The 23,304-nt window shown below is 40.1% G+C and overlaps 1 protein-coding gene across 1 annotated transcript in view; it reads right to left on the bottom strand.

Moving 5' to 3' along the window:
- The window catches only part of GRM1 (glutamate metabotropic receptor 1), a gene marked incomplete at both ends in the record, with an annotated part of 175,828 nt that overhangs the window by 1,312 nt on the left and 151,212 nt on the right, over positions 1-23,304 (bottom strand). The window lies entirely within an intron of this gene.

The raw sequence follows: 23,304 nt of genomic DNA, 5'->3' as shown, positions 1-23,304 counted from the left end.
TCCCCATTCCCCTCACAGTTAGGGGCAAATTAGCATTGACAGAAACGATTGACACCCACGGCCTCCTTCAGTTCTTGGGTAGCAGCATGCCCAGCTCCTCCACCTGCATCTGTAGGCTCCATCTCACCACCCAGTGTCCAAACGAAGTCTCCAGGCAGCACTGCCAACTGGGAAACATTGCCACTGCAGGGATCTCTCGCTGCACAGACAGAACCAAGCTCTTCCCCAGTGACCAGTATTTACAAACCAGGATAAAACACTGGATAAAACGGTTACTTTGTGTGGGTGGAGGAACAAGCAACATGACCATGGTGAGTTGAGCCCTGACTTCTCGTGTGGCTACATCCCAACAAAATCCCACACTGGATTCCACGACCTGGGTGTACGGCTAAAGGAGAACCTGAGGGTCAGGTTCACAGTGGGAGAATGTGAAAGAAAGTGAAAGTGCCTTTACATTTCCCTGAGCCTTCCAGAGAGCAGCACTCAAAGCAGAGCTGTCTCTCATTAGCAGCTGGTGGGAGCTGAGTGGTGTTTCAGTTGATCAAGCAATTACTAAATTGCAGGTCATGTAGTAGGAATCATTCAGAAATTATAATATGAATCACCTAGGTTGGAACCAAAGGCTAAGGAGAAATACTGAAATTATTAGTAGGAAGCAGCCTTATCTCAGAGTTTCACCCCTCAGGGAGCAGAAACAAACAAAACATTACATTTCAGGCCCCAAGATTGCAGCACAGGTGGGAGGCAATCTGGGTGGGAGGCTGGTACAGCCACTGCTGCCTGGTGGTGCTGCAAACACCAGAGAATATTGTTTTCCTTTTGTACTGCCTGCAATGTTCTGAGTATTTCGCCTTTTCTTGTTGTGAATCCTGCACTTCTGTTTCTCAGGGAGTTAATAATTACCAGTTGAATTTTGTAAAGATATTATTGGCCAGCTTTGTGGTAACTGGGAGAAATTAGGACAACACAGATAAATGTTAAACTAGCAAAAGGGAAAAGAAATGTATGTAATAACATGGCACTTCTTTGCTGAACAGTAAATAATGCTAGAGAAAAAAAAAAGAGCTTTGAGGAAGACCCAAACTGTGATGTTCATCTCCAGACTCTGGACCTGTGATTCACCATCTCAGTGGGAACTGGCTCACAAGAACATACCAATCTAAAAAATTCATAACTCCCCAAAGCATGTAGTCAGTAGAACCTGTTTGTGTTTAGAGCTTTCACGTGGAGGAAAACAAAGTAACCAAATTCCCAGCTGAAGAAACTAACCTCTTTATAGTGACTAATGAAAAGATAAGAATGAAGGCTTAGAAGCACTTTAGTTCTGATCAAAAAGAGCTGTGATATGACATTTTCTTGAAGTGTCATTGAGATAAGAGAAGGAGTCTAACTACTGGGCGTGAATGAGTTTTAAAGTAATATTTTAACGTACCAAGATTTGCAAACTCTTCATACATAGAGAGGAAAATAAGTCAGGTGCTCTGATACTGTATTTTGCTCATTATGTAGCTCACAAATACCGCAGAAGTCTTCTCTGAAAAAACTTGATGACTTCCTGTAGGCTCCTAAGCTAAGTCCACTTTTGCAATATTTACCACTTTGTATCTAGCTCTGGTGCCTCATTTCACTTTTGAATCCAACCTCACCCCACCTTTTTAGTATCTAAATTTATTTCCAAGATTTTGTATTTTACATCAAAAGCAAGTGCTGTTATTTTAAGGAACTTGCTACCTCTGTCTCCTCCTCCTATTCAGATCATTTTCTTCTCCTTTACTCAGATTCTGCTTTTATGACTTGTTTCTTCTGTAGCACTCTCCATAACGTACTTAATCGAGCCCAAGGTAACAGCTGTACTTGAATCAAACTGTGCTGGGACTACAATTCCCACACATGAATAAACCACTTAATCGGGTTTTATCTGTTACCAGCTTTTTGTGCAAGGAAAGCTAGTGCTGTTGAAGTGTCTTGCCTCTGCCTGCCATGCCTCTGATAGCCCAGTGACAAACAGCTTTAGAGCCACAGTGGCTCTCAATGGGGTCATTCAGGAGATTTCTGCTGGGAAATCTCTTTTCTATTACTGTTCTCCTCAGTCTCTCACTCCAGCTCTCTCTCTCAACTTGCTCTGCTTGTTGTGCCCCTGCAACGTGAACCTGCCAATGAATTTGAGACTGTTACCACAGTGCCAGGAAATACATGGGCTCTATCTTGCTGGGCAGCTGGCTGGCAGTTCTGCTTAGTTTGACACATTTGAGTAGAATTAACATTTAACGTGCAAGAAACATGCTTGCTATCCTGAAATAAAGGCCAGTCACCTTGAATGACATTAATTGACATCTAGGAAAAATTTAAAGATCGGGCTGGAAAAGCTCAGACTCAAACTGTATATTGGTTTGACAGGAATCAGTTCACTGGTGTGAAGCGGTCAGGTCAATCCTGACTGTATGGTCATCATTTGCTAAGTGATTGTCACACTTATTTTGGAAGAAGTCTTAGAGGCAAAAGGTAAAAATTAAAGCTTTTTGTCACGTAGAATGTGGGAAAGGCTGCTTTTCCATACGAAGTCAGGAGAGAGTACCAAGCTGGATCACATTCAGGATATTGAAAATGTGGCATTCTGTGCCCAGTGAAGAGCTGAAATGAGGTGTCTTCTTGCTTTAACCAGTACAAGTTACCTGTTTCATGTATGGCATGCATTTATTTACCTTTCTTAACTTTATCTAACCATTATACAAACACCTATAGGATTTAGACTTCACACTTAGTGCCTGGTAGCAACCTCCATAGAGTCTCAAGAGATCTTAAGGTTTGCAGTTGTGATTATCCAGTGTAACACTCCAAGTATCATTTCTTCAAATCTTTACACCTAGCCTAGATGTCCAAATAGGTTGTTGGGTCCCCTATTAACATACAAGATAGGCTTGATTTTTCTCTATAGGCAAGAACACACATGAAATTTAGTTACTGTTTCTCAGTTTTAATCACAGCTTTGTCTAGTGCTTATGTATTTTAGGGGTACAGGCTCAAATACATTTGCTGTGTGAATTTTTATTGGATACATGATAACCATGAGAAACTCCATTGCTATTTTTCATTGGCAATTCAAAGCATCATTTTTAATACATGCATCAACCTTTACAAAGTTTTCTCCAGATGACTCCAGAGTAGTTACTTTTTGGATATTTTCAGCTGATGACTATAGACACAAAATAAGCCAGAATTTCTGATATTAATAGTTACTTGCAGAAAGTCTTTAAAAGAACTGATATGTCCAAATCTGAGGCAGTAATCCAGAATATTCCTGCCCAGCTATTCCTCATTTGAGGACATGCCTACAGCTTCTTAGATGGCTCACTGTTTGTTGTAAGAGTCTCCAGCTGCCCCAAATCCTATACTTGCTTATGGGTAGGACTGCTCTAGACTGGAGTTCAGACACAAGCAAAAAGAAAGTCCTGATCCTGCCAGTGCCTGTGGAATGTGACTTTGTTGTCTTCCTTGGTGCAATATCAAGCCTGGGAACATTCACACAATAGATGGTTCCTCCTAATATGGTAAGGCCCTGAAAATGTTTTACTTCGGCCATTGGTTGGCAAAAGTTTCTTCATATCTTAGAGACTGAATGCACCTGAGGTGGAAGGTGATTGCCCCATTTCTGAGAGTCAGTGCTCTAACGTAAACTAGTCAATGCAACTCTTTGATCCTATCACTTCTCACCAGTGAAGCAACAGCCTGAGATCCAGAGTGTAGAGAACTATGTTCTTTATAAGCTATGAGGCTGAATCTTTTGTCTCTTTTATCTTGAAGTTTTCATGCATTAAAAAAATCTTTAAATGACATCTCACAAAAGAGTTAAATTGAATAGCACTCCCAGGTTACTTCAGTGAATTTAACTTCAGGAACACACACACTGAGAAATGGTTCCTCATCATATTGATGTATTGCTTGTCACTGCCAGCGTGAAACAGCTGGGCATGCAGTCAAGCAGTCTTTGAGAACAAAAAGGAAGGGAAGTTTCTTGACCTGTTACGCTTAATTCTGTCTTTCCTTTTGGGATGCCAGAGTTGCATACGTTATCTTTAGAGGGCAAGTATATAAAATTAATTTTTTTTAAAGCAACAGTGGCACTTAACCAGCAGAAGAGGTTACAGAAGAAATGATATGTTCCCTTCATTTCATTCACAGACTGAAGCTTTGTCCAAACCTATCTTCTTGTAATCACTACACTAACTGTTTGAAATGTCACAGATGGAAGGAGGCATTAGGATAACCTAGTGGCATCTTCTATAGAACCAATATTTAAGGAAGGGACGTGAAACACAATGTAACAAAAAGCAAAAGATTTTGTCAACAGGAATTAGGTTCTAACCAAAGCCTAAAATATCTGATCAGCAACCAGATGAGGTCAGTGTCAGGTACTGCCCAATCAACAAATGATGTTTTACCCTTCACACACTGTGGCACTGTTACCCCTGAAATCATGCTCTAGGAATCAGCACATGTAAGTTTGTCCCCACACGTTCATACAGAGATAGTTAACCTATGGAAGTAGGGAAGGAGAACAAAAAAAAAAAAAAGAAAAAAAAGAAGAAAAGCCCCATCCAAATACATGGGACAAAGCCTTTGTCAGCTTTGACAGCCCAAACAGCCCTCCCAAGGCAGGGGAGTTCCTACAGTGCCTACAAAAAAGAAACAACTAGCTTTCCTCAGCTCTGCAGCCATATAAGCAGCAGGAATAAACCTGAGCAGAACTCTGCCCTGCTGCAACCTTACCACTCCCAGGACTCAAACATATTAGTCTAGAATTTAAGATTAGTACCTCCACTGCAGCACACTGTAGGTGTTTTGCATCCGTCTCAAGGTTTCTTCCATCATAGCATCCATGCACTTCAGTGCGGCCACAGTAGTGTGTAATTTGGTTAAAGAGGGGAACTATGTTTTCTCCAGGTTAGTGATCTTTTCCTGTACTAAGGGGATAATCTCCTCAGGGCCTTTTAGCAAGCAGCAGCAGGCAGCTCCATCATTCATTAGCAGACCTGGGCACATTGTTAACATGTTCCTGCAAGCCTGATTTTTCTAGCATTGCTTCCAGGGACTCATCTCTTTCCCTAACCCAGGTTTAACTTCTTTGTTTCTCACCCAAGAGTGAGTGAGAGAGTCATCTCCCACCACACTCTCAATCTGACGTATGCTCAGGGTTCTTGCCAGACAAACATTGCTTTTTATCATCTACAAAGAAGGGGACGGGCTGTATAAAAAACAAAATAACAAACAATTTCAGCTGTAGTCTATTTACAATGTAATCTCCACATCAGTGATAAGAGGATCTTGCAGTAGTTCTCATAGTCTGACTCCAACTCTTTTTGTAGTGCTGTGTAATTAGAGCAAAGTTTAACCTCCCACTGGTGTTTCTGGAAATGTAAATGACTGAACTAACTTTTCCTTGCCTCTCCCCTCCTTGTTTTTTTTTTTTTTTTGTTTTTTTTTTAAGGGCAAAATAAATTGTTTGCCTTGTACATGGGACAAAATGTTCTATGTTAGAGCTTGTTCTATGAGAGCTACTTTAAATGTGTTATGGAAGCAGCATGCAGAAAGCAGATATATAGAAAATACAGGAGAAAATAACGCTGTCAGAGTATGTCACAGAGGCAGAGCCTAGTGAAACCTGAGGTTGTGGGCTGGGTGGGCACAAGCCCATGGCCTTGTTTCTAATCCCCTGCCTTGCCTCTACCTTGCGTCAAGTAAATCTTACCTCGTTATTCCTTCCTTAGTTACTCTGCTGCAAAAGTTAAGTGTTTTTTTAATCTGACTCACACTTGGGCTTTCTAATATACACAACCCTATTGATAAATGATTTTTTGCTGACTTTTGACTTTCCTTCTCTCTTTTTAAATTTCAGTGGTAACATACATACTGTAAAGTGGAGTTAGAAGTTGTATTTAACCTGAGTATGCTGTGATGTGATCCATGATCCTACCCACAGGAATTTGGGTTAGGTCAGAAAAATTTGGTTCAGGAAGTTGCTTTTTCTGTCATGTCAAAGTGATTAAAAATAAATTACTGAAAATAATTTGAAGAAATATATTTGCAGAGCTCTATTAGCTCTGGCAATATGAGAATGACCCCAGATTACAGAGCAGAGTTGCAGGTCACAAACTATTAATTAAGTATTTTCAATAGAATAACAAATAGCTACCGCAATGTTGCTTGAAAAAAAAGAACTTATTCTAATAGATAATACAAAACTCAGGACAATGAACAGTTTGCCCAAGCCACAGAGAAATTATTGCAGAATTCAAGAAATGAAGATCAAAAACCTGCAAATAAAAGTTTATTTAAAAGGTGCTCTTAAAATTAAAAAAAAAAGAAAAAAAAAGAAAAAAAGAGTATTTATTTTGGTGTTATTTACAAATAAATATTCTAAATAAATACACCTTACTGGTTTGAATTGTGATTTCTTTAAAGGATTTCAAAATTAGAGCAAAGGAAATGCTTGGTGTCATAGATCCTCTGATATCAGTAGAGAAGTACGTCTGTTATCTGAAGATGTTCCTGATGCTGCATGCTTGAAGATAAATTCTCAGCATTGCACTCGTTGACAATACCTGAAGTGAAACATTTTTTCAGACAGGCTTGGCAAGAAACACAGCTAATACAGCTTGAAAACTGAAAATTACCGTGTACTGTGCAAAGGAACCTGGAAAGCTTAGGAACATGGGAAGAAAATGATTGAATTAAATTAATATATGATAAGTTTATGTGAGTGTAACTAAGACCTAGTAGTATGTAGGACTGGCAGGCTGTGATGATCAACACCCTTCCAAAATATTCCTTCAAAAGAATCTTTGCAGAAAGGGATCTAGAACTGCTGTTAAATAAGAAATTTAATGACCTTAGAGCATAATAACCAACAAATTTTTATGTTCCCCACTCAAAACTACCCATGCTACAGAGATTCCTTTGGGAATTTACAGGAAATAACTTTCCTTTAAATATAGGTTAATTTTAATTAAGATGGTGGTAAGTTTCTCCTTGCTTTCTGTAATCTTTCTGTAGTTCTGTAAGAACCACAGTTTTAATGAGGAAGATACTGATTAACTGAGTGCTATATAGAGAATAGCAACAACAGCAAAACAAAAAGAAAAACAACATAAGGAACAGATCAGAGTGTCTGAGGGAAAGCTGAAATAGCTGAAAATATTCAGTTTGATGCAACAACCCAGTAATGGATTTCAAATACCTGAGAAAGAATTAACACAGGGTATAGAAGGTACTTCACATAATATGTACGTGCACAGTCAGAATCTTAAGAAAATTATAAAAGTGAAAATTATTTTGAAAATCCATAATGTTTCCTAGCCAATAGTTCTATCAGAAAATTCCCAGTTGTTGCTCTGTATGTTTACTGCCAAAAAGTGTGCAGCCCTTGCAGTTTTATAGCACTAGCAGTCACTGTGGTCTTTCTCTCACCATCACCCAGAAAATAGATAATGGTATAATAGATAATAAAATAAACTGCTAACAGTTAAAATAGTACTCAAAGAGCTATCAGACTTGCTTTAACATACTGCTAGTAGTAGGGCAATGCTTTGAAAGCAACGTTAACCAAGTTGCCACAGGAAGCTTAGTCACAAGACACCCCACTTGTGATGTAGAGCTCTATAGCTCTAATATGCTGTAGGAGATGAACCAGCACATCAGGGCTGTGGGTTTTCTGGGTGTATCTGAAAGTTACCATGGCAATAACTGTGGCTTCAGAAGAAAAGAGCCCTGGAACTCAAAGCTGATGTCTCTGAAATTTTTATTATGGTGATCAGTTGTTATTATTCTGTATTTTTATGGTTCTGCATTTCTGGACATCCACAGGACCATACGGAGAATGGAGATTGATCTTAACACAATAATCCTAAGTATTGCGTGTATCAAAACAATGAGTTTCAGGTCCCTACACCTGTCTGCTTGAAACTGGAAAGCAACACTCTTGCTCATTTCTAGCACATTGGGCAGCAAAGCATGGGGCTTCCACAGGAAATCCTGACTGATGAGCTCCAGATCTTCTGACTGAGGCTCAGCCATGAGGTCAGGTGGCAGTGATGGGCAGCTGGTGCCATGCCAGTTGCATGACTATATAGCTCAGCCGAGCTGCCTGGCCATGGAGAACTCAGGCATCCCTGGTGAAGGATGCACCCTTCTGCACTGCAGTGCAGTGCTGCCAGACCTCTGAATACATCCTCTAGCTGAAGGGAGGGGAAAGTACCAGGGCAGCAGAGGGGGAAGAAGACAAAACAAGCTCCGTGCTTAGCAGATCTGAAAGGGTCAGCTGCTTTTAAAAGCCTTACTTTCTGTATAACTACCACAAATGTTTGAAGTCCTATTGAATGCTTGGAGATGCACCAGAAGTGTTTCTCAGAACATCATGTGGATGAGGATTTTTATTTTTTTTTTCTGGATTGAAAAAAAAATCCCAAGCGTCGCCATGCAAAGAGTAGGCAAGCAGCTCATCCTTCTCCATGCTCAGGAATTTCAACTGTTGTGTCCATGCGTTTTGAATACAATCTGTTGCATTCATTTTTCTTTCCTTCCTAAAGGTTTGATGCAGATTTCATCACCCATTTCTGCAGACAGATAACTGGCAGTCTGTGCCCTGAAAATCTGCACCACTTTCTCCACATCAGAAAATGGCAACTTCTATCCAACAACAGAATGCTTATACTGCTCCTTACACTGTCTTTTAGAGAGGCAAACCCAGTTACTACACCAAGTATATGATATAATGCATGTATTTTTTCTGATCTGTGAACCAGAGGAGCAGATTTGACTGGATTAACATAATTGTTACCTGCCCACAAGTAATGTAGCCTGTCAAAGATAGATATGGGGCTGCAGTGTTCTGTGGCTGACTAGGTGAGCTGTAAATGCTGGGTAAGTGTCTCAGAGGCAGATTTCTACCTTATCACTGCACAACCTTCCCTGGGGCATGGACCAGGACTGCTTCACATCTGCAGTTTATCAGATGGAGAGGATCATAAATCTGTTCTGGAAAGTACGGGGCGAGACCTTCCTGTTTCTGCAACAGCTAGCATGTTTTCTTCACTGGATCTGCGTTTGTTTAAGAGATGGCAGTATTTGCCCTCTATTTTGGATTGACTACACTTTGCTACTGTTCATTGAATGGAGAATAGTCAGAATCTGAACATCTTTCAAAATCTGTAACAGCAAAAAATTATCTGCTTTTCTTTAGAGATATGTTAAAACAACTCTTTGTTCCTGGGTCAGATTCTGCAGCTTTTATTTACATGTGCCTGCACATCATTTCCCTGCTCTCCGATGCCACCAAACCAGTGTTTTCTGTGTTTCTTCTGCTGGCTCTGCAGCCGCAGCTCACTAACCAAACCAGTTAACAAGAGCTATGCCATGAGACAGCCACTAGATTGTTGTTTAAAGCATGCAGGGAAATGTCACCTCCATACATAATTATAAAGAAAAAAAGATGGTAGAATGGAAAAAAAAGAATATAAAATTAATACAAAAACAAAACAAAACAGATATATATATATACATATATATACAAAGTTGTAGGCATTTACAAACAAAAGCGACTTAAAAAAAAAAAGTAAAAGCTGCAAAAAAGTTGTTGAGTATCCTCTTCACCACATCTGGATAATCAGACTAAGGCATTGTTTGAAGCAGGGGACATAAGCAAATTTCCCATCTTTATTGGCATGCACCACATCTGTCCCATCATTAGACATGATAAACCAATGAGAAAGAGAAAGCAAGGGGTAAAACCACTCTTTTTTCATGCAGCTTCTCTTACACATTCATTGGAGTGTGGGGTTTTTCAAAGCTGCACATGTGCCGACGGACACTGGCTGGTGGGCGAGAACTCTGGCTGCCTCTTCCTGAAGATTGAAAAGAAAAAGACACCCAGTGAGTGGTTATACACATGTGCACACATGGTGGTTATACCACTCAATAGGGTGCCTGTCCCTGCCCTATATCTAGGGTTCACTGTAGTCTTTCCTGTATTTTCTCCTCTCATTTCTTGGGCCGGTCACCTCAGCCTCTGTATGTGTTAATTCTTGGCTCCAGCACAGTGTTGTGTAAAGCAGGTCCTCATGGTGTTTGTCCCTGTATTTTATGCTGCATGCTGATGTGCTTTATGAACCAGATGACAAGGGCTGCTGTGTATTCAGCTGCCAGTGGGAATTCTCCTTTGGTATTCTCAACATAGGGTGAGATGATGAAAAAGGAATATCTGCCTTTCTCATTTTACCTACAGAAGCATCACCAAAATTTTTTTGGTGGAGTTTTTAATACACATTCAGCTTCTGGTTTTTTCCTCCATGTCTCTTACTTTCACAGTCTGCTTATTTGAATGTTTTGTTTGTTTTGAAGAGTTACTAGCTGTCATTACATATGATTTCATTGCATGTGATTCATTTTTTCTCATTGGCACATTGATCTTTTTGAAGTAGACACAAAACAAAGTGTCCTAGCTACTCTATCTGCAATGGTAGTTCCAAAAAGGATTGCAGATCACAGATTTGGACATGAATGCAAGACAATTTCCACTATATTTCTCCTTTCTCTTGCCCTATAAAGTGGATGCAAGCTCTCATTTATCTTCCTCAGTGTCAGTAAATATATATATATATATATGTACACATGCGTGTGCTTTGACAGAAGTGTAAATTATTTTTGCACATGGAATGTATCAATGAACTTCTGCAAAAAAAGTTGTCATTGTATTGCAAATAAAATGCAAATAAAAATCACCATTTTTCCCCATCAAACAAACAATTATCGTGCATGCTTGCCAGACTTCTGTTTACCTCAAACAGCAGATTCATGGATGGTATGTGCACGCACTACATACTCATTATATCTGCTAATGAGCCAAAAAAGCCATTCTTCTCACCACATATGAAAGCACAGGAGCACAGTGTGATGTACACAGAACACATGCATACCCATTTTGGAGAGGTAGATGCCTTGAGATGACTTCTGAACTATTATGAATAAAACAAAAATAAGACATACTGCTGAGCAATTTTGTAAACCTCTAGAATAATTACATTCCTTACCAGGAATAATGATCTCTCTGAGATTTGACAAGGTAAAAGCTATCATAATTTGGAACTTAGCTACTGTCCTCTCTCTTACACCCTATTTAAGTTACAGAGATTATTAAGCTTTTTATTAAATAGAACATCCAACATTTCTACAGAACTTTTCTTCACCTACTGTCAGAACAAGAACTTTCTACTGTCTTTGCTTGCTTTATAAAAAGTTACAAATTAGTAATTTATTCAGTCACGGGAGCTAATTTGACAAAACATGTAGCAACATGTAGTTGATTATATAAAAGGAAAATAAATTTCTGAACATACTCCACACACACACAGATGCTGTAGAGGGTACACAACCACAGACAGCCTTGCTCAGAGATCTTGGAACAGGTGGAAAAGTGCTCTGGCTCTTTGTGAGACAAATGCACCTTACCAGCTATTCTCCCTCAGATAGTGCCATATCCTGTTGCTTCTGGCTTCCTTAGCTGCATCCCTTGTTTCCCATCCCATACTTCTTTTTATGCAGATATTTCCCCAGAGTGAGTCCACAGCATTTTGGTCTCCATGCTATGGGCACCCGTAAGCCTTGCTATGAAATTCTCATATGTGAAAGGAAGAAAGAAGTCTGTTTCCTTAGTCCAAAATACCTCCTAACCTTTAAAATACAGTGAAATCTTTGCTCTCTTGTGGCTGCAGATGTGCTCCTCAATCAAAATAAAAACAGATAATATATACAATGGCATGTAAGCCCCTAAATGCCTCAACCAGATTTGCATTCTGTGGGGGACTGCTTTTTAAAGTGTTGCCATATTCCATTAAAGCAGTGGTATGCCCTTTGCTCAAGTTCAAGGGGGATCCCCATATCAGGATATAAAGTATAAATGATATATACACTACAGATAGCAGCTCTAAATCTCAAGATTCACACTTCAGTAGAATTTGGATTTATATTGAAATTTGGATTTATAGTGTTGTGGGAAATGTAGTGTATGTGTTAACTATAATTCAGTGAATTATTCTGCAATTATAAATCCTTGTTGGCTGCATAAGTAATAAATGCTTTTGTAGGATTCAGTTTGAAGTAACCTCGTAGATTTGCTTTGCCTGTCTAGTAGTATGAAGCAACGCTCTCTTTACTTTTTTCATTCTACTTCTAATTATTATAATGTCTTAATCTTTCCTTCTCTATGTTTTGTAGGCAGCAATGGCATTTCACACACATTTATGCCATTACCAAAAATTAGATAGCCTGCCTATCTTCAAAAAGTGATGGTTAAAGGGCCTTTGGGGAGCCATATTCTAAAAAATAAGTTTAATGCCTACTGAGCCAATAACACTTATTGATAGCCTGAGCCCAGAGGCAGGATGGATATTCTGTGTGTTTGAATGAGGAATTGCCATACCAGAATGAAAATGTCTGAACAGCTTTCTGATGAAGTCCCAGGTGCAGCAACAGGGAGCCTGTCAGAGGAAGCAGGGTAGCAGTGCAGGGGCTTCCTGAAGGAAGAGGATTAATTGCTTTACTTTCTGTTCTTTGAAGCAGATAAATATTTCTAGCAAGTTAGTAAGAAATCAGGCTAGGAAATAGAGCTGCTGAAATCTGCAGTGAGGAAAGTAAAGGATCTGAGAGAAGAGTCACTCTTGCTACTATTTTTTCTCTAGAGTGTAAATCATACAGTGAAGTAAACCTCTGTGTCAGGATTGTAAGAAAGCATAAATCTCTCTGTAATATTTTCTGCCTGAGTAGCTATCAAAAATTCAACTTCTGCCCTGGAATTACTCTTTCTGTCCATCCACACTCACCAAATGGACTCTGAATGAATCTGTCTCGCATTGAAGGTGATATAAATGCAGGATTCTGTATTACCTACTGTCTGAAGTTGTAGTCTGAGATCTTCCATGCTAGATGTTGCCTGAGCTGTAAGAAAGGCTTTCGTATTTTCATAGACAAAAACATAGGAAAGCATGGACTCAGGTTTTATGCAATCTAATATGGAACAACTGAGTATCAGTTACATTAGGAAGATAGCAAGGGAAGGGAACTTAAGAGAAGTGATAAGGGCATCATGCTGATACTTACACTGGCATGGTAACCCTGAAACATTTCTTAGTTTTTAGTAATTTATTTACAACCCCTAGCCTCAGTGCAGGAAGAGAAAAGCCCTGTGCCACCTGTCCTGTGGCAGATTAGTGCAGCTCCTGCTCCAGCATTCAGACTGCCTGCCCTCCTCATCCCCAGGAGCAGCTCAGCTCCAGCACAAACCTTCCAGCCTGCTGCTTCCTTCCTTGACCTCCTAGCAGCCTACAGGGTGACTGGGGAAGTAGAAGTACTCTGTATGTAGAATCGAATCAGTAAGTGCTCAACAGAACATACATCCCAAATTCTCTCGTCTCTCTAGCTTCTTTCTCAGTAGGAACATGTTCAACTTCTGATGTTTGTATACTTGAAAGTTCAGGTTTTATGTACGGTTGTCATGGCTGGATCAGAAGATATCATTTAAAAAAAGATGCAAGCCTATGTCCTTCTCCTGCAAAAAGAGGACTTGAATTTCAATACCTTTTGTAGGAGGCAGGATCAGAAAGAAGAGTTCTGCAATGTATGTCATTAAAGCAATAGATGAAGTTGGGAAGATAGACAGGTTTTCAGTACAAATTAATTTTTAAAACACAAGGTTAGAAATAATTGCTCTGACTTTAACTTAATTATACTAATCAATTGGTCAGTGGCAGTTTTTGGAAAGAAATCATTAATTGCTGTGGAACAGAAAGAGCTGTAAGTAGAAGGGAGCTTATAGGGTCATTTGCCCTTGCCAAGCACAGTGAGATATGCAGGTAATTATTACCCACAGAGGACGGTGGAAAAGGAGGGTTCCTGCAGTGTGCTTTTTCTGAAGTGTGGGCATCTGCTGAAGAGGACAGAAAGGTCACTGGGCAGTCCCAGCAGGATGCTCAGAGCAACTCAACAGAGCTGCATTGTGGAGACACAGCTAAGGCTGCCCCTGATATCACTACAGGCCAGTACAAGCCAGTTGTGTGCCCAGGAGGACATCCAGCTCCACCTGCCCCTCTGTGCCAGCACAGCCCTGGGTGCAATTGCTCAATGAACTGGCAGAGAATGATGGGGACAACTAATATGGGTCACAACTGGGCCTAAAAAAGCAGGCTCTCTGCTACAGTTCACAGCAGCCAGGCACTTCTTGTGTAGGTGAAGGGGCAATGTGGCATAAAGAAGGCTTTGGGTGTCATTTCTGGCTTAGAATAGCTTAAAGCATTTGTGGATTTACAGGCTATGATAGCCCAAAGAAGCCACAGGTAAATCTCTTGGCTCCCCAGGATAGCAGCAGGAGGCATTTTTGAGGTAAGATACAAACCTAAAAGCTGAGCTGTGTGTATAATTGAGGTCTTGGAGAACATGAAAAAGTAAAGGAGGACTGCTCACTGCCTTGGGACTGCTGATATCCCTGGGGCCAGTCTTCACATCCACGTGAACCCCTGCTGCACACCTGTGAGCCCAGCCTGTGCCTATACAAGCCTCTCAGAATCTCGCAGATCTGCTGGCTTGTCCCTGCACTCCCATAGCTTCAACCTGCTTCTGGGGCACAGAGGGGACAGCTCCAACATGCTTGACCTGCTCAACAGGCTTCTCCTGCACACCCCTCATCAGTTCTAAATCTGTTCAAGGTAGATCAATTTAGGGAGCGGGGACTGTGCAGACACTGGGATTTGTGCTCTTTTTTTGTTGGTGGTATCGGCTGATTTGGGGATATCTTGCTGCTCGGCTTCTGGCTAGTTGACTGGCTTGGAGGATTTGAGATGGAGACACTAATGGGGAATAAGTTTCAGTTTCTGAGCAGTCCTCAATCCGGGGATATAAGGCTTGTAAGCCAGCCTGAAATGCCTGGACCAAATGACCTAAAACAATCTAGCTTGTGTCACAGAAAGAAATGGCCAAAAGAGAACTTGAAAAGGATGTTTTCTATGGAAGTGGAGTGAAAGCCTAACAAAAGCTTAAAGCAAGAAAGCAGCAAGAGCAGAAATTCCATGCTATAACACACTGTGGATAAGGAAAGATTTACAGTTTGCAAACACTCTGCTAGGTCAAAAAGAGAGGGATGTCCCAGCTGGAAGGCAGCTCACAGATGGGCATTTACACTGAGCTGTGATTCTCTGGGGAAACTTGGGTCTGACCAAAGTGAAACTGCAAACAGCAGCAAGCCACTGACTAGCAAAAGCTGCCAGAATCAGATTGGGGGCACTTGTTTTGCTAGAGGTTAAAATCAGCTTTGACATCTCCAGCTGTGGTGCTGTAACAGAGCTGAGCTAATCTAACGGCTTGCTGCTGAAAGAGACAACCTGCACCCTGCTCCCCAAACCAGGGACAGCATGGACAGCCTCCCTGGTGCTGACATCAGTGTTTATCTGACCTCGAGGAGATTGAGCTGAAGGACAAAACACCACACAATGCTTCGATGCTTTTTTTTCCTTTTCTGTAGGGTTAATTTTGCAAGCTGGAAGAAAAAAAAACACATCCTGCACATCACAAAGGAAGAGCTGCAGAGTAGAGAAGGGGAAACAGCTTAAGAAAAGATAGCTGAAGCAATAAGCTAGAGATGGTAAATTGTTTATAATGCAGTTATAGGAATCCTTGAGCTTTTAGTTTTCAAGTGGGCTTTAAAGTGACAAATTGTGTGATTACTTCCAGCCTGCACAATTGTTTGCTGCTTATAGTGATTATGTCTTTTAACCTATGCTTGTCAGGTGTGGGAAGCTGAATGCCAGAGAACGTTTACGCTTTGAAGAATTACCTGACTTTTTATTTTAAAATTAAATGCCCTTTAACAACTCCAATGTGGAGATAGAATGTTCTATTGATACAATTTGCTTTCCTTTTCAGCCCACATTTAATGTTTCTTAGAATCCTGCGGGAAGATAAGAGGACATAAACCACTTTGTTGGCTACAATTATTATTAATGCTTTGACAGTGAATGTCTGTTCTGCAGAATTCCAGTCTTGGGACTGGAAATCCCCAGAAAAAAACTGGTAATGCTAATTTTGCCCATTTGGGGTTCAGATGATGCTGATCTAATAACAGGGAGAACATAAAAGAATATGATCAGACCTCTGCTTTGAATGTTAACAGCACTTGGGGCAGATGGAAAACTGTTTTTCACCCATCTCCTGAAACACATACAACCTCACTGGCTAAAAAATAAATTAAAAACAAACAAACAAACAAACAAACAAAAACCAAAACAAAATCAAGCAGGAAGCTTGAGATTTTGAAGAGATTTTGAAATTCCTCATTATTCTGTTTTCAAACTCCCAAAACACTAGATAAAAACAGAACAGCTTTTTGTTCTCTTCAGAGAAAATAGCAGTGGCACAGGCATTTAGCAAAGAATACATCCAGAATTTGGAACAGTCCACCAGGAGTCAGCCTCAGCTTTGCCACACACAATAACAAGTACCAATCTCTGCATCTCCATCTGTGATCAATGAACATAAGGATTGTAATTTTGGATGGCATTAAATGTTGGAGGAGGTCATACAGGCATTTATAAATAAATGTGTCTGCATTTCTGGAGTCCTTCATGGAAAATGAGCTTCTGCAGGTGGCTGGTTAATGTGCAATGTTCTGTAATAGCTGAAATTCAGATGTTGATAATAAGGCAAAAATGCGCGCAGGTTGTGGTCTCACAAAGGTTGGTGCAAATGGTAGATAGTCATATATACTGTTAGGCATATGCAAGCTGAGACTGTTTGGCTTTTGTTTCAAAATCTTAGTAAGAGTCCCATTTGTGAAAATTACTTGTAGCTCCAAGAGTACAACAGTGAGAGGGCTAACCTGGGCTAATGCTGGTGAGAATTTGTTTTCAAAACCATCCCTAGGATAGGGAATACCCTTGGAGAGCATCCTAAATTTATAGAAACCATAGAATCCTTAGAGTTGGAAGGGATCTTTAAAGATCATCTAGTCCAGCTCCCCTGCAATGAACAGAGACACGTGCGGCTAGATCAGGTTGCCCAGGGCCTCATCCAGCCTTGCCTTGAAGGTCTCCAGGGATGGAGCGTCCACCACATCTCTGGCACCTCATTACCCTCACTGTAAAAGGGATTACACAGACAACATAAGTCAGGATGGACAGATTTTTGTGCCTAGGTGACAATAGACATCCTGACAAATTTGCTCCCTAAGACATCAACTGACAAATCAATGTGTGGGCTTCCTCACATAGCACACAAAATATATACGCTCGTGTTTTCCACCAAGGGCTTCAACTCTAAAGAATGTTTCTCTAAAGAAACATAGAGCAATATAGAGACTAACATTATATAATCGGTATTAAAACCTTCTCAGAACATTTTCTTTCTAATTGTGTGGAAGACCATTCATGCCTGACCAGGGAATTCTAGCTCGTTATCCGAGACACAGCATTGTTTCTCACTGGGGTTATGCCTCACCTGTGAGCTACAAAGTTTTGAAGTCAGGTACTCTATCAGCAGGTGTCTACAGCATCTCCAGTTTGGCTTGCAACACTTGATTACATGGGATACCCCTGAGGTAAGGGGGTGTTCGCTGCAGGCAGGCATGAGCTTAGTAGACAAGTCAGAATGTGAGATAGCTTTCACATCAGTGAAAGATGTGACATACAAGAGCACTGTCTTCTTTGGGACAGGCATTTATGTGTCCCCAGGCACGAAAAAGGATTAAATAAATTAGCATTTCACACTGGTGACTTTGCACCGAATTCTTAGTACGAATCGAGAATATCTTTCAGCCTACATCTTGACTTCAGAGAAAAAAAAAATAACACTGCTTTAACTGTATATAAGCATTTATAGTGCCTGTATGTCTTTATATCTTTACCTCATCCAGAGAATATCAGAGAGAGAAAATGGATCATTTGATACCTGAATTATTTTTCACCTCTAAATCAGCTCAGAGCTGTATGAAATCACAAGGCTCAGAGATCCCCACAGAATAAACACTTACAGAATACCCTGTGTTTATTCTTGCAAGTATCTGTACATGAATTATTATGTGTTCATGAAATATCACACCTCTATTTGCTTCTGCTGACGGGAAGTGGATAACTGAAGCTCATGGCTGACACATCACACCTTTGAAGGTATGAAGGAGGTAAAATTTTGATATAAAAATCTTACAGTAGCCTCTCAGAGACTTTTCATGTCAGTTCTTTATTCTGTTCCCATTAAAAAAAAAAAAAAAAAAAAAAAAAAGCTAAATTAAACAAATGAATGGCAATTGCACTTTTAAAATGCTATTTCAGATCTTCCAGTTGAATGCCTTTTCTCCTAAGCACGCTATTATGGAAGCTGGAGTACAACGTAGGAAACGTAAGGAAATATCCAGGCTTTTAAGTACTTAACAGGATGTAGTTTTCAACACTTATTTATTTGACACTCCAGACAGGAAAAAATTCCCACCTTATTGTTCTCATAGAGAGAACTCTGATCAAAACAATGTGAGATAACGGTGCTAAACAGATAAATAGCATTTGCTTATACCTACAAGCTAAGACAATTGCTTTTATCACTCACTATTGAGTTGGTGGATTTTATTGCATCCTAACTGGATTGTTTTGACAGCAATTCAGAATAAAAATGCAATAAATAATATACACAAATTCAAAAATACAAGGAAATGTAATAAGTGATCCAGTCAAGCAAGAAATTAAATTACAAGTGGTGTTCCTACTCTTGGTTTTATGCCAAGAAAGATTCTAGCCCCCTTTAGGCTTTCTGCAGTAGCGTGTTTGCTGCCCTTACGTCAGGAAGCAGAGAAAGTGGTACATAACCATGAAGTTCCCCTCTGACACGACTGGTTGTCTATGCATTGTTGTGTTTATGTATTGGGATTCATTATAAGAGCTGTGTGGTGCTACAGCAGTGCCCCAAAGTAAAACATTTTTATGATTCTGCATCCTGAGAGCAGCAAAAGAGGAGAAGGAGCTTAGTTAGAAATTCTCCATTACTCCTTTGGTAAGAACCATCCAGACACCATTCCTTGTGTTTATTTCCTGGCAAAATCTCCTGGAAGAGCAGAGAATAGCCATGAAGAGACAGTGGCAAAAGTCCAGGAATAGAAAGTTCTGAGAAAGAGAGGAAATGATGTAGAATCTTATATAACAGCCCTTTCACCTAAAGGGAAACACTCAAAACTAGCGATGAAGAAGCAGCAGAAATATGGCTGGGTCTCAGAGTACAGATACACTGCCCTGTACACTAATTCATTATTACTTGGGTTTCATCTGGAGGGGAGTAGCGTGGGAAGGAAAGACTATGCTCACTACCCTTAATAGGGGGCTACTGAAGAACCTCATCTCAGCATTTCTATAATTTCCTTTCAATGTGGCCTTGGCTACCCTCTGATTGATCATAGGAGGGAAACCAGAGAAATGAGCCTAAACTGCCAGATGACTTGTGTTGCATTTCATGTAAGCTTGTACTTCATGACAACTATCCCAGCGGCATCAGATACTTGATTGTGCTCTCATCTTAGGAGTGAAATATAATTGGCTATGCATGTGCTGGGATGATCTTTAGGTGGGCTAATTGACAAGAAAAACTTACAGCATCTTGTTTAGCATTTTCCTTTATTCCTCATTAGAAGAAGAAGAGAAATTATGTCTCCATACTGGTTATATTGCAAAAATACAAGCAGACTTGCATCTTGGTATATAATTTGGTGTACACATGTGTAATGTCTGGTTTTTAAATTAATATGATTTTTAGAATTTATTAAATCACTAGAAATAAAAAGTGTGGAAGTGACTCAGACTTATTTATCACCTATTTTATGCTTTTTCAGATTCTTAGGACTGAGCTACATCATTTATATCACAGCAAATATAAATTTGTGTCACACTATTAGCTATAATTGGATATCTCAAACTTAATGGACAATGCTGCAGTGAAGCTAGAAGATACTGCTGTTAGATTCTTAAGTTGCAAACTCCCTTACTCGGCGTTTCTTTCCAATTCTTCCACATCAATTGTAAGAACCCCTTTGGAAATATGTAATTGTCTTCTGGGAGCTTTAAATATTCACTTAAATCAATACGCTGACAAGGACTGAACAGCTTGACTGAGTTTGTTAAATTTTCTTATTTGAAATTCACATCACATCTATGAGAGAACAGAGTAAGAGCTGCTGTCTGTCACAGTGCTGTGTCCACAAAATCATTAATGTTTTAAACCTGGTAAATAGCCCAGCAAACTTACCAACTGCTGAGAGAGATGCTTACATTAAAACCTTCAGTCATCCCTGTGAGCATACAAGATGCTTTCCTCCAAAAAAAAAAAAAAAAGCATCAGAAAAGGACAAAGAAGTCAACTGCACACAGAATCTAGACAACCACTGGGAAGGGCTTCAGCAAGCACAGAGATGGAGGGTGAGCTGGACAGCCCTTCCTCATGACATCTGTGGCACCAGGGAACCAAATCAAAGCTGCCACTTCTGCATCTGCCCAGCAACAGGAGCATTTGCCTACTCTGGGCAGGGACAGATCAAGAGCCCTGTGGTCATGATGCCCTGACATGGGGCTAGGGAACACACAGCCACGCATGCATGGCTGTGGACCAGCACTGTACCCTGCACCTTTCACTAAAAGTGAGACCTAGACTTTTATTGCTGGGTTATTGAGGAGATCAAGCATACAATGACAAATGAATAATCTCAATAGGCAACCTAACCTATTTTGTATTATTTTTTCCCACTATCTTTTTTCTCCCCCCCGCCTCATTTACTCTTTGCACTATTTGCAACTAGCAGGAGATCACAACCTCTCTGCTGCTTCAGAAGTGTCTCATAAAGCCTTAACAGAACAGCTGTGCACACCGCAAATTTAAAGCTGTTCTTGAAAGCGCCTTAAATTTACTGTGTTCCAGAGTAAGTTATGGTTAAAATAAATGGCATGTCATTATTGTGGATATCACAGTACTTGTGAAATTTGCTCACTGCATCAGTTTAATATTCTAAACTGTTAACAAGCTAGTCAGTTTTCTATTAGATTCAGTGATTGTCTCTATACTTATCTGGATGTGCCATAGGAAGATAAAACTACACCAGAGAAACCGACCTATACAACAAATATTTAAAGATAACTCTTACATGGTGCATACTATGTATTGCAGTTTAGGACTGAAGAAAATAAACTTCTCAGATTGGGCTTATGTCCTGGAGTTTAGAAATATATTCTATTTCAAATGAGAAGATACAATGACTATTATCAATTCTCCTTGCACTTTCCAATAAGCCATCTTTTTCCAGATCTTTTGATGCATTTTAACCAGAGTGAAATATTCTCTGCACAGCTGTGCCAAATTGAGATTGTTTTTGTTTGATTTCACAGAGGTCAGGACAAAACACATCATCTTCCCTGCATTAAAGTTTTTTTTTTCATTTTCTGTTCCTACTTCTCTCCCTTATCCTCTTGCCTCCATAACCCCTAACTTAAGATACCTTATTGACCGTCTGGAGTAGTAACTTGAGAATGAGAAAAAAGAATACTCCCAGCCATCTCCTCCTATGATGAGACACTTGATTTGGAACAGAGAGGATGTAAAAAATCTGCACTGGTTTGATTGTAACTGAACATGTTGAACATTTACTCTTTGTTTCCAGAAGCTTCAACTCCTGTCATGCTGCACAGTACATTTGCTTCCTCCTACCACCATAAACAGTGAAACAAAGTGTCCTACCTTCTGACTGCAGTTATGCTAAGATTCCCCTTGCTGTTTTTCTGTGGGTGGCTTTGAAATAGAAGGAGGTGAAGTCCAAAAGCTTTTCTGGACTCTGTGTTGCCAAGCGAAGCGAGTCCCAGAAAAACATAGCATACCATCATAGCTTGCTCAAGATGAAATAGCAACTAAGCGAGTCATTTTAGAGAGAGAGTAATTTATGAACACCTGGAGACAATTTTATAACTAGCAGGAGAAAAAAGCAGATGGCTCCCTAAGCCCTGTTAAGGGAGCATATGTATTACTAGAGATAGCTGAGAAACTTGAATCCCAGCTAAATTTCACAGTCCACATAGAGAACAGATGAAGATCAGAAACAGAAAGTCAGGGACAACATAGTTGGAGATGTTGGGTTGCCTGACCCTTTTGTTGGAGAAAAATACAGTCCTTTTGAGAGACCTTTGGCTCAAGTCACTTTCCGAATACTGCTTAGAGAGCAACCTAGAGGCATGGACAGACAAAATGTCCAAAAAAATAAATAAAAAATATGTGCTTAGAAGTATTTAAAAACAGTCATTCATTTTTCAATGCAGGAAGTTGAAGGAAAAATAACTGAATGCAGATGTATTAAAGGCAGAAGGGGGTATAGAGATGACTCAAACATTAATGCAAAGACCTGATCACACAGTGAGTCTTTGCTACTTGGCTTTCCCTTCAACTCAAATTTTGCCAAGTCCTTACTTCTGTTGACTCAGAGTGCACTAAAATTCTGTCCAGACCTAGACTCTTAATCAAAAAATTTTAAACAATTTATACACGAAAACCAAAGCAATTGCTTTGCATTACCACCAAACCTCTAGCTAATTACCCACAGAGAACTTATTCCAATTCCCCCTTAGCAGGAAGTATGGAAAAGAGGCGAGTCTTGCTGCACATCTCAAGCTCTATCTGAAGTGCATGTGTGGAGTATAGAAAAGCAATGCAAGACATCCCCCAGCCTCCTGTGTGCCAAACAGGGTCCACTTGAAGCAATAGCTAGAGAAGAGTGGAGAATCCTGAAGATCGTCATCTTCAGTATCACTGGTTATTTTTTTCCACATGTAGACCAGAAAGAAGCACCACTTCCTTGGTGATTTATGTTGTAGAAGAGTGCTGCAGGCAATTATGGTGAAGATGTAGGGAATACACTTCCAACTGAGCTGCGCTAGATAGGTGGAGCTGCATCCCTCCTTAGTCCTCCCTCCTACATATCTGCCCTTGTTTCTTACAGGCACTTCATAGGAGTGCTGCTCTTCAGCATGATTGACCTTCACAGACCAAAGTAGTATTCATAGTCAGTGATCAATGATCACAGCAAGATCTACATCAGAAAGTTACAGTCTCACAGCTGGAAAGGAGATGAAAAAGACTCTCCTAAAGAAATGCTATGTCATCATTCTGTAACAGACAGTAGATGTTGTAATGTCACCAAGCAGCACACACCAGCAATAAATGCCCCCACACAGCTCCAATAAAAGCAGCAGAGATCACTCT

Source organism: Tetrao urogallus (assembly GCF_951394365.1).
Source record: "Tetrao urogallus genome assembly, chromosome: 2".
Taxonomy (NCBI): domain Eukaryota; kingdom Metazoa; phylum Chordata; class Aves; order Galliformes; family Phasianidae; genus Tetrao; species Tetrao urogallus.
This window is presented reverse-complemented; position numbering and strand designations above follow the sequence as displayed.